The following is a 12,667-nucleotide window of genomic DNA, read 5'->3' as shown; positions in this document are numbered from 1 at the left end:
GGTGTCACATTTGCAAAAGTTAAAAGTATTGGCATTGTAAATGACAAAGTTATTAATTTCGCGACTTTCAAAACCAACACATAAATAAAAAATTTGTCATTTACAATACCAATAGCTCAAACTTTCCTAATGCGAGACCTATTGCATTGCAAATGCTTGTTTGTTACGGGGGTTGGCAATATCTGCCCCCAGTAACAAAATCGGCTGAAACCGGCCCTCGCACACTGCTTTGCTGCACACCCGCTCCCCCCAGGGGGTGCTGGCTGAGCAGTGTGCCAGGGCCGGTTTCTGTTCCCAGTCCGGCCCTGGTTGTAAACCATCCCCAAAATTCACTATGTAAGTAAGCAAACACATCCAAGCAATGGGCCTGCACCAATTTCCAGTTTCACAATGTTATGCATTCTTCTCCACTCCTCCCGTGTTCCACCTGAGATAACATCTGTCTTCAGATGCAAATACGAAGAACCGCCCCGCCCGCAGACATGAACATCCTTAAAATGTCCGCGAAATGTGCAGGAAACCAGGGTGATTCAGCCGCTTCCGGCAGCTGTTATTGAGCCGGACCCAGCCTCTGAGCTGGACCCAGTGAAATGTGCTGACTTTGCCCTGGTGTAATTCGCAGACACCGGAACACATTCGGCAGGTCCTGCCAGTGTCTGGTTTCTGTTCTGATAAGCAACATGCAGGCGGTGAAAGGGCTTTTTTTCAGTTCCAGCTGCGCCCAAACCAAAGGCCAAATTTAAGGAGCCATCCGCCCCCCCTCTCACCCCTTTAGTTTGAGTATATAACTGGCTGCGGCTGGAAGCTCTCTGGAGCCAGTCACCTAGATGCCAAAGCAACTGAGGGAAATAAAGGCCCACAGTTTATCACTTTACAAGTACATAAGAGAAACTACGGTTTGGAGGCCGGCTTTTTACTTTGCGTATTCACTGTATGTTAAAGATATACATGCACTGTAAGGATGCCAGCCAAATCAGCATGTATGAGTAGTTATCCAGACTGACAGGTATTATATATTAATAGTGCATGATCGGTGGAAACGCAAAGTCAGGATTTAAAAAGGAACACAGTGCTTGGGGTTGTCTGTACTAATAAGACTTTATTGCTACCCAAAGAGCCCCTTTTAGCAGACTTATTACAACAGATTGAGAAGACAAACCATAAGGTTACACCTATGCTTTGAATGCAGTTCCTTGATGCCCTTTCATAGCTCGCTGTGCTATATTAGAAGGGTTGGAATTTATAAACTGAAAGTAACAAACGGTTATCTGAAAGCATCAAACTCAATAACCCACTATCTTACTTGCATACAATAAAAATCTGTGATCTGCATATTACAGGAAGTGCTTTGCAGGAAACACATTAACTCTCTATGAGTCAAGCCTGTGACCAGACAAAACACAGATCTCCATAGCAGGAACATAACCACTAGAGGTGTCTTGTCATTATTATTATTATTATTAATATTATTGTTATTAATATTATTATTATTATTATTATTATTATCCGCTGAGATTTGCTGGGCAAACAAAGATCACTGTAGTAGGAACTTTACCCCCAAAAGATATTTTTTAAAACAGCATGTGTGAAAATTTAAGCCGGATCAGATTTACTGTTACATTTGTTCTTTTTGTCAAAGTCATTGCCGCAGAATTTTTTCAAAAATATAAACGCATATGTTGCCTGCAAAGATTCTACATTTTATGAATTTGCCCCTTATGATTCCACCCCTTTTCTAGTTCCACTCCCTGACCCCAATTTATGAGTTCCAGGAGTAACTTTTTTCCAATTCCAGAAGTACTGGCATAACTTAAAATGAATAATTCTCTGTACTAAGCTAAAATCTATAACAGCAGACCAAAAACAATCAATTCTGTCAGCAAAAGCCAACAATATATAGAACAAATCCGATCTGCGGTTTCCCCAAATTCTACTAGAAATCTATTGTGACACATACAGGCTAACTCCTCAACCCCATTTGAGCCCCTGACTCTTCCCTCTGTCACCAGATGCAATGAGTTCTCTTTTTAAGTAAATATAAAGTTGTCAGAGAGAATATCCCATCCAAAACTCCTTCCTTTGAAAGGCTCTCCATGTAAAACCATCAGTACACGTGCCACTCTTGAAAACATCAGTGGTGATGAAAACTCTCCAAAATCTTAAGTTACCTCACGCTTACCAGTTACTAACAATATATCATCCCCCAACACACCATAAAAAAATCAATTTTCACTCCTTCGAATAAATACGGTACTCTTTGTTTACTAATTCAGTCATAAGGGGAGTATTCCCAGACTCGTTATGCAATGGCAAATTCAATAGGACTTACATTATTCCCTATCGGTTTCCTGATTCTTTTTTACGATGCTGTGTAGGAGCAACCGCTAAAAGCAAACTGGACAATGATGTTCAGCATTGGAGGGGAAAAAGACAAAGAAAGTTGTGATGACACAGCAGCAATTGACAGCAATGTCATTCTGCAGGCACACACATGCATGTTGATGTATACACCTCCAAAAGTCATTGCAAATGCAGGCGTCTTTAGAATGATGTGGATGCCATTTCCTTTCGTTTTTTTTACTGATTCAAGATGGTAGGTTCCACTTGGACTGTAAATTTTAAAAAACATTTTACCTGTATGAAAGTGCATTTGACATGTGGAGTGGCCTGGCAGCAAATGGCTGCCTCTGGGCCATACAAAAAAAGTACAGTTTAAAAATAAATGTAAAGGACAGTGAGGGTTGGGAAAGCAACGGAGTAGCAGGTAGGTTTTAAAGGGCCGTGAGAGGTGGTAGAACAAAGGAGGAGTGAGTAGGGGGAAGCAACAAGTGTGGCTTGGGAGTGAGGTAGTGAGGGGGGGAACATACGATGTAAGTGTGTTGCTGTGCACGAATGGAGCTTTGATTAAGGGTCTTATCACAGTGCCCTAGGTTTCGGATTATACTATTCATTTGACAAACGCCATAAAGAACCATTACTGTTGAATGGTCTTATCATAGTGCCCCAGATATTGGATTCTATTCTAATTTTGATAACGCGACTAAAGATCATTTTTGCCGAAAGTCTGTTTCACAGTACTGTTAGAGACTGTAATCTATTTTTTTAAAATAGTTTGAAACAATGCTACACAGATTGATTTATGCTGAACGTACAGACGTACAAACAAATATTCTGGAGGATAAATCTTCTGCTCCAGTTATCAAATAAGAAAGAAAGGACCAAAAGTAGACATCAGAACTTTGAAAGTGGATCAAAGAGGTCCTTTGAATACGTTGACTGTTGAGCCGTTGAAATTTCTGGCCCCAGTTCGAGCAACATTGAAGCCTTGATAAAGTCACGGTGGTGACGAAACGCGCATTGGCTGTTTTCGGTGCTCTACACAAGGACTGGAGTCGTTTGCACATCATAGAAAAATCAATTTACAAATGTATCAACAAACGAATATGTGCCAGTCTTTGTGTTTCTGTGTTATCAGAAAATGAATCATTCCAATGAATGATCAATTGATTTCTCTCTTCGGTGTTTCCTGAAATAAGAGGAATCTCTGTTCATCGCTGTGTTCTTGTGCTTGAAGGACTATTATAAATAATTGTATGTGAAATATTTGGAGTGCCGGGGTTTTCGTCTTGAGAGCAATGAAAGCATTTAAGGCTGGAGGAGAGATGAAATAAAAAAAAGCCAGAGAGAGGTTGGGAAAGCAATGGGCAAGGTTGGAGTAGGGGAAGAAGGAGCAACATGAAGCACGGATAGGAGGTGAGTGTTAGTAGGGGGGATACAGCACACAATTAAGAGAGCTATTAAACTTGGGCACTCTCATGGAGTGCTGAAATAAAAAGTAAAAAGTATATCCCAGAATGAGAGCAGTGAAAGGATACAAGTTGCCTAATTAAAAAGATGCTAAAAAAAAGCCACGCTTCATGGGTGGGACAAGCACAAGAAGAGGAAGGAAAGCCACCAAAAAAGAAGTAAGCAAATGAGAGTGACAATAATGTCACCCTATCATAAGCAATGGGCAAAGCTCTATGCCCTTTGTGTATTTTTGGTATGGTCCACAAGAGGTCTTCGCGGACCAGACTGCTAAAAGCTGATTCCAATGATATGTGCTGCCATGGTTGACATCCTTTGCAGCAAATTCACATCAGATGGTAAAGATTGGCAATGTAACCTCTGGGAAAGGGATGACGCCCTTGGTGATCCATCTTGGCACACCCAGACGTTTCAACCAGTACCTCGAACTACTGTTTCATCCGACAGGGAAAATGCTTCTATCCACCAATATGAGGGTGACACACAATATTACGTAAAAATCCTCATCAATAAAGAAAGACTCAATATTTGCTCCTGCCTGCCAAAGCATCAATCAATAACACTCAATCCACAAAAAGCAGATTTGATTCTCATCACGCCAAGGCAAAATCATATTGTACTCCTCACTTATTGACGAGGCAAGGATAAATGATTGTCTTTGCCTCTTTGTACATCAGTAAAATCACTAGGTTTCACCCTCAGCTCCACCTTCTCATTCACCCTGCACATCGGCAAAATGACCAATGTTGCCAACCTTCCCCTACACCACCTTAAAAATATTAAACACCTACCTTCCATCAACCCTGCTGGGAACTGAAGCTCACGCCCTGGTCATTTCTCAGCTTGAACTAGAAGACCCCTATAAACAGGTCCACATCAATTCACACTCGCCTGGCTGGAATCAGTTTTCCACTCCACAGTGCAACTATCAGTCACAAAATAATATGACCACATCTCATCAATGCACCGGTTACCTATTGAAGTTAAAATTAAAGCTTTTCTATCTGGTGCTCAAAACCATTCCTTTAAATAAATCTGCCCACCTCTCAGACTTACTATCTATCGCTAGTGGGCAAAATAAACCGTGAGGCAAAAGCTTCCAAAGTATGAAACCCAACCTTTGATGGTGGAACAGCATCACTCTAGAACTCTCTGACCACCAGGTGGCTAGTTAGGGCATTGGAGCACCGCCCTTCTGAGTATTAACAAACACCCCCTTCTCCAGGGGCATTGCTTGCTGCTTATGCATTCAGTGGACAGCCCGTGGCACGCGTGGCATGTTTAAGCATTGGACTAACTTTACACCCTTTGCTTAAGTGTGCTGTAGTTAACATGTTTTTTGCACATCTACAGGGTGCTATGACAACCACCGATGGACACAATACAGACAGTAAATAATTCTCAGGTGAGGGTGGTGAGGTAAATGGGTTTGAGGGCCTGAGGCGCCTTGTCACATATTCCCGCCAAAAGTTCAGATGTAACCCCACGTCCTCTTGGCCCCTTGACGTGAAGCACACATGCATTGTTCACTTCCGCCAGTGCTGTATGGTCCGAATTTACTCTGCTCCTTGAGCATGGAGACATGCTTCAACCCCCCCACCCACCCCACCCCACCCTCCAGGCCCCGAAGAGGAAATCTGGACTATTTCCTTGCCAATCAATGTACAAATGTTGGGAGGGTGCTAAATTGTCTTTATTAAAATAAAAACATCTTTCAGTTATAGTTATAAAAAGTGAAGCAGGTGCAATGGCACCAGGGTCCAGGGGTGTGAGTAACTCCCTAAACCCCAATTATAGTATCATTTACCATCAGACGACTGGCAAGAGGCCCTTTTTTCTTGCTGGCCTTACAGCAACACGGCATGAGATGGATTTATCCTGGGACTTAAACCCCAAATTGTGAATATTCTTTTATACTACAAGGAAGAAACTTGGAATTTAATATACTACCAATAGACTGTATGATATCTGAATATTACAAACTAGCCTTGAGAAAGCCCTGGTTCAATCTGCCAAGTAGGGAGAAACACTTTTCGGCTGTCCCTTTCTCTTAATCATTCTGCCACTAACCATGTTCAAAAAAGAGCGGAATGGCTTCAAAAAGTGATAAATGGAAATGAAATAAAATATCTTCCTTCACCAAACTTTAACTGTACTACTGTGTTGTGTCCCAAAACAAAGGAATGAACCTAATTAAAAAATAGACCGTTTGAAGGGTGGAACAGATGCTTATACCCCTACCCCTTAGGGCCCATGGCACAAGCACTGCGCCATTCAACTGGGTTTTTTGTTTCGTTTTTTTAAATAAATATTATTTCATTGTTTGTCAACAAACATTGATAAAATCAACATCATGACTATACCTACAGATTTGCCAACTGTAGACCAAACTCGCGTTAATCAATGCATGTTCATGCATAGCTCTCACACTAGCAGACTAAACCTTGTAGTACATCCGTCAAAGAATCAACATCACAAAATCAAAATAAACACATCAAACTTTATAGGGTGGCAATAATAAATGTCCATGCGGTTGTTTCTGCAAAGGAAATCCCTAGTGCATTTTAACCCTCCAGCACTGGGGGTGGGGTAATCTGATTTCTGTGATGGTGGAGAGCCGAGCTTTACTCTGGCATCTGTTTTCACATCGATCCGGCTCAGCGAGCGCAGCCACTATGGTACCCACTGCCCTGGCCTGGTAAGGCCTCCTAATTCCTCTCTTACATCCCAGTCCTGCCCGTTTAAGGAATCCGGGTTTCTACTAGTCTGAGTCTGGCTCCCTGTGTTTTTCATCTCACCTCTGTTTGTATCTTGGCCAAAGCTGACGAGAGGGCAAGAAAGTACCTGGGTACTTTATTTTTGAGCATTAGGGCATTCACATAATCCCACTACACATACTTCAGGGGTTATCTTAAAATACCTGTCTGCCACCAAGTTGATGGTTCTGATCACTCATTGCCAATATCTCCTAAGCACTATGCAACTCCACTCTACATGGAAGTGGTTTGCATCAATCTTCCTGCATGTAGGCCAATCCCTGTGAACCAAGCTTGAATGTATTTATTCTCTTTGGGGTAACGTAGACTCTATGTAAGTGATACATATGTATTAAATGGCGCAATTAAGGTTCATCTCCAAGCTCTATCATTGATCGATTTGGCTATGACCAGGACTTATATATCTCTCCGTCTGTCATGGTTGGTTTTGGAATGTTCCACCATTGCCCTATACATCAATGAGACCACTTTCCTTCTTCCATTTGTGGTGCATCTTGTTTTTAGATCAAAGTGTACAGTAGGTTGGTTTCGTCCCTCTCCCAATTATCCTTTATACACTGTAGCGCAAAGAGACCCAATGATCAGGAAATGGGCAGCTGGGGTGTCTTCTTCTCGGACTACATCTTTGAATCCCTCAAGCTCCCCCCACTAAAGATGTCACCAAGTCTTGCCACCTCGTTCTTTCTCTACAGTCGTGCCCACCGTCCGCCTCTGCTTTCTTGTGCAAAATGTAATTACCACTTTTCACAGGTTGGGTCTATTCTATCTGCAAATAATTGGTGCAAGCTGTTATTGCCCGGTATGGTAATTTATTGTCTCCCCTAAAACCAATGCGCATGGTCAGAGTTATAACGACAATCAACCCTTTCAAAACTTCTCAAGACCCCCACTGCAAGAGGAAGGGCTCCATTGGGATATTATTGAGTCATGGTAGCCCATACTGCTAAGGAAGCAGCCCCCTAGCCTGCAGCTCACCAGGACAGAGTGGTCTCTTTTCAGACAACACCTAAAAATTCACCTTTCCAATTATTCCCATTGACCTCCTCAGTACTGAGCAGTGACGTAACACAAAATGGTGTGTCCCGTCTGCAGAATGTGGGAAGCGGCCCGTGAGCATCCCATATATCGAAGATATTCACTGGTCTGGTACTGAGTGGGGGCCCCTTGAAGGGTTGAGGGCCCTCTCAAGAGCTACCCCCGTGCGCCACATGGGCTGCAGGGGCATGTGTTACACTCCTGGGGGCATATTATCAAGACAGGCGATAAAATTATCGCCTCTTTAGTGGCAGAAAACTGCTGCTACAACGCGATAATGGGCTTGATAATATGCTCTATGGTATTCCAATTGAAGCTCAGGTTAGATGTCCTTCACATCTAACATGGGCTTCAATTGGAATTCCGTAGACCATATTATCAAGCCCATTATCGCCGTTTTAGCGGCAGTTTTCTGCTGCTAAAGCGACGATAATTTTATCGCCTGTCTTGATAATATGCTCCCTGGTACTGACATCCAGGTACTTTCACTCTTGCAATAAAACCTCACATTTGAATGTAACTTATGTTTCCTGTTCCGAAATATTTTTTACCAATTACTATTTATTTCAAGTTCTAGTTTTCCCTGTAAGTGTTTAGTCGTCCTGGGCTAAGGCACACCAACATCTTTGTGGTGCACTTGTGCTATGAAAAAGTTAAAGAAATAAATAATTAATAAAAGCCCCAGGTGCTGGGTCAGTCAAGAGTGATGGTCGGTCATGTAAAATGTGGTATGCATGTATTTATGTCCTGCATGTGTGTACTCTACCAATGCATTGAAATAGACTGACACTTGCACACTGAGAAGTCCAGAAATCGACAAACAAATCCTTTGTTCATTTGTTTCAAAGCAACATCATCACTCACAGTGGGCAAAGTAGTGTCAATACTAGGAACCTGATCATAAGGTATCCACGTTAATGGCATCATTGAGACTTTTGAACTAGGTTCTCCGACTACATTGAGCAAAACATTTTGTCTTCCTGTGCTGCACTTTCATAATGTCACACAAAGAATATATGTGTGTGTGTATGCATGTATGTATGTATGTATATATATTTATATATGTTTTCATTAAAAAACAAAGGTTAAAGGGACGTTATAGTGAGGCTCAGATTTAACTCACACAAAACCATAGCAATGCAGCAGGTATAGTTACCTGAGCTAACTATAACTTACACCCAGCAATGCACTGCTTATTACCTCACATATTACATCACTCATGACATGGTCAGTGACATCGCTCATGACATCACAGATGACATCATCCAGTAAGTGTAAGTATTTTCTAAGAGCTGATGCTTTTTAAATATATATACTAAGCTACTACAAGAGTTAAATTAGCATACTAGGTGTGCTACTGAACCATAAATTAGGCCCCCGCAAATCACTGCTTATGACCTATGGAAGAATGAGTAGGTGTGTGAATACTTGCATTTGTGTTTGAAAGGGTATGTGAGTGGTTGTGTGGGTGTGTGAGTGAGCATTCAAGAGGTATGGGGGTGTGAGTGTGTGTTTTAGTGGTTCTATGGATGATGCCATCAGTGATGTCATTTAAGATGTCATCAGTGTTTCACTGACCATGTCTTCAGTGATGTAGCATTGCAGTGCAATTTTGGGGGAGTAAGTTATAGTTAAATTCAGATATCTATAACTGCTGAGTTTCTATGATTTTGTATGAGTGAAATCTGAGCCTAACTATAACGTCTATGTGACATTTGTTTCTTTTAGTCAATATCTATATTTTTTCATTCTATTTCCTAACTATACCATCCCTGTAACCTTTGGATTTTTCAGTCAATTTCTAAGGTTTTTTTAAATTCTATTTCCTATCTATAATGTCCCTGTAACCTTGTTTTTTTTAAGGGAATTTCTATGGTTTTTAACTACTACTCACCTTTGCAGAACGGTGGAGAAAGGGGAATGGGTCTCCAACCAGATCTCAGCAATAACGTTGTGTGGGACTTTCTCAGTTGCGGCTGGCAGGGAATGAGGGTGGAAGGGCAGGGGGAGGCAGAGGGGTTGTGGGGGGTCAGAGGGGGCGAGGGAAAGACAAAATACAAACAAAAAAGAATACCACTTACCTTTTCTGCAAGCCCCATCTCTCCTCCGCTTCTTTGCAGTCTGGAAATCAGGAAGCACCCATACTCCCCTAAGCCATTCATAATGCTGCAATTCAACGTTATGATTGGTCTGGGTGCAGAGAATTGGTGCTCAAACAGGGACCGGGGGCCTGGGCATATTCCCCACCAAGCTGTTCAATGCAGCCTGGTGGTGAACATGCATAGTGCAGATGACTGTTTGGCCGGGCCTAGAGGGCCTGCCAAGGAGTCGGGCGCACTTGGAGTGTTCAAACCACATCTCCCCTTGTGCCACTAGCCCCACCCTGCCCTAACAAAGGCCTGAACCCACAAAAAATAAAATGATAATAACTACGTTTTATTATTCCTGCTCTGAGTGCACTGGGGCAACGTTCCTTCACCTTAGCGGAGGTCCTGCCCTGGACCTACCGCTGGTAACAAGATCGCTTTCTTGTTGCCAAAATGACCCTCAGCATTAAAGAGACTTTATTCCCCAACAAGTAATGCACCAGAAGGTGCATTTGTAGAGTAGTAGAGACAGGGGAAGGGCCTCCCAACAGGTCTCAGCAATCCAGCTGTGTGTCACTTACTGATGGTAACAGGAAGGCTTCTCTGCCCCCAAGAACACTCAGCAGCCAAGGGGACATCATCCCCCAACTAATAGTGCAACAGGAGGTGTGCTTGCAGAGTGGTGGAGAAAGGGTGCAGGGCCTCACTAATTTACTGAAGGCAACAGGAAGGGTTTTTAACCCACAAGGACCTTCAGCAGCCAAGGGGACTTCATCCCCCAACCAGTACTGTGCCAGGAAGTGCATTTGCAGAGTGCTAGAAAAAGGGAGCTGGTCTTCGGTGACTTCTCATTAATCCCGCTGCCTGTGACTTACTGGAGGTAGCAAGAGGAGTTGCTGGCCCCCAAGGACCCTCACTGGATAAGGGGACTCCATCACCCATCAAGTTATGCACCAGGAGGCCCTTTTGCAGAGTGGTTGCGAAAGGGGACAGAGCTTCTGGCAATTTCTTCTGAGGCTAGCGATTAAAAAAGAATTGTATTTTTGCAATGGGGAGGGGACACGTAGCCCCCCCTCCCTGGGCCGAGTTTGGCCCTGTGGACATCATACCCCGAGGACCAGTTGCTACACTATGGGGAGGGGGCCGCACTGCCCCCTCCCCTGGCCAAATTTCTGCCCCAGGGGCCCATCCCCCTGGGCCCAGCCTTTTTTGTAATAGTTATACTACCATAGAAAGTTATAGTTTGCTCTGGTCACTTTAACCGGTAAATTTATTTGTTTTTTTTATGAGTGAAATCTGAGTCTAACTATAACTTCCCTGTAACCTTTGTTTTTATTCAGTGAATTTCTAAGGTTTTTTAAAATTATTATTCATAACTTTAAAGTCCTTGTAACCTTTGTTTTTTCAGTGAATTTCCAAGGTTTTTATTGTTGTTTGCTAACTATAATGTCCCTGTAACCTTTGGTATTTTAAGAACGTTTCTAAGGGTTTTTTACATTTTATTTCCTAACTGTAACCTTTGAGGGTAAGTATGTGTGTGATGGAATGAATGTCTCAGTGTGTGTGAGTGAGTGCATGAGTGTCTCAATTAGTATGTTGGTGTCTAGGATTATCTGCATAAGTGTCTGAGTGGGTGTGGGAGTGTCTGAGTGGGTCTGTGAGTGGTTGCATGAGTGCCTGAGTGAATTTGTGAGTGGGTGTGAGAGTGACTGTGTGCATCTGTGAGTGGGTGCATGAGTGTCTGAGTGAGCCTATGAGTGTGTGAGTGTCTGAGCAGGTCTGTGAGTGGGTGTGTGAGTGCCTCAGTGGGTCTGTAGGAGGGTGTGTGAGTCTATGAGTGGGTCTGTGAGTGGGTGTATCAGTGTCTGAGCAGGTCTGTCAGTGAGAGTTAGATTGTCTGTGTATGTCAGTGGGTGTCTGTGTGGGTGTGTCATTAGCTGTGTCAGTAACTGGGCCAGAACCGTACTGCACCTGCCCCTTTATCCACAGTTTTACACAAAAATACCAACCCACATGGAGTGCTTTCTAATGGTTAATTACTAAGTGCTACTTCCTTGGATAAATGTCCAGTATCTATTCTACACTACAACTGCGTAATGGAGCACAAAGAAATGTCACCAGTGACCATGTGTGTGTTTTGGCAATGTGATTGTTCCTCGTGCGTCTTTATCCAGGAATGTGTGATAACATGAATCTTCCTATAGAGAAGACGGCAAAAGTACAAAGAGGTTAATCTCCACCAATCACGGGCCCTTCTTCTTAACTATAAGAAGGAGGTGCTTCTTTCTCTGGTGGAGATGTCCTCATATTCCTCTGCATCAGGAATGCGCCACCAAAATCAGCAGGAAACAAGCTGGTGGGCATTTTGGTAAGCTGTCCATCATCCTGGCAAAAGATGGAAAGACCTTTGCATATTCGTTCTAATTTTAAATGGAGAAACCAAGGACTCTGCTCTCACCAGGAGAGAACAAAAAAGAACCCACTCGTCACAGTCACATACAGATTGTGCTCCAATAGAGCAATGATGCATTCATCTTCACAAAGGATTACACATCTTCTTTCAATGTGGAATTGCAGAGAAAACACATTTGCTTTGCCTTCGCCAAGCCCAGGAGTTAGGATCATTTGTCCTTTACAGAAGTAGAGCTTCAACTGGGGCACCTGCTATGTTTATATTTGAAAGTGCTTCCTATTTAGGTTTAATTTCTGTGAAATGATCATCATGGCCAGAACAGAAGTTCATCTGACCGTTTATCCAACAAGACCCCACAGTTTTTCACAAAATGTCTAGCCAATTGGAGTACTTTCTACTGGTTACTTAGTAAGTGCTACCTGGTTGTGTGAATGTCCAGTGTCTATTCTAGCTGTGAAATGCACTACGTGGAAATGTCTCCAGTGACCTTGTGTGCATTTGGCAATTGTTCTGTGGAGAAGTGTGGCTCACTGGTTAGAGGAGGCAGA

The sequence above is a fragment of the Lissotriton vulgaris genome, chromosome 12 (genome assembly GCF_964263255.1).
Source record: "Lissotriton vulgaris chromosome 12, aLisVul1.2, whole genome shotgun sequence".
NCBI lineage: Eukaryota > Metazoa > Chordata > Amphibia > Caudata > Salamandridae > Lissotriton > Lissotriton vulgaris.
The sequence above is the reverse complement of the archived record's forward strand: the minus strand, read 5'-3'. Positions refer to the sequence as shown.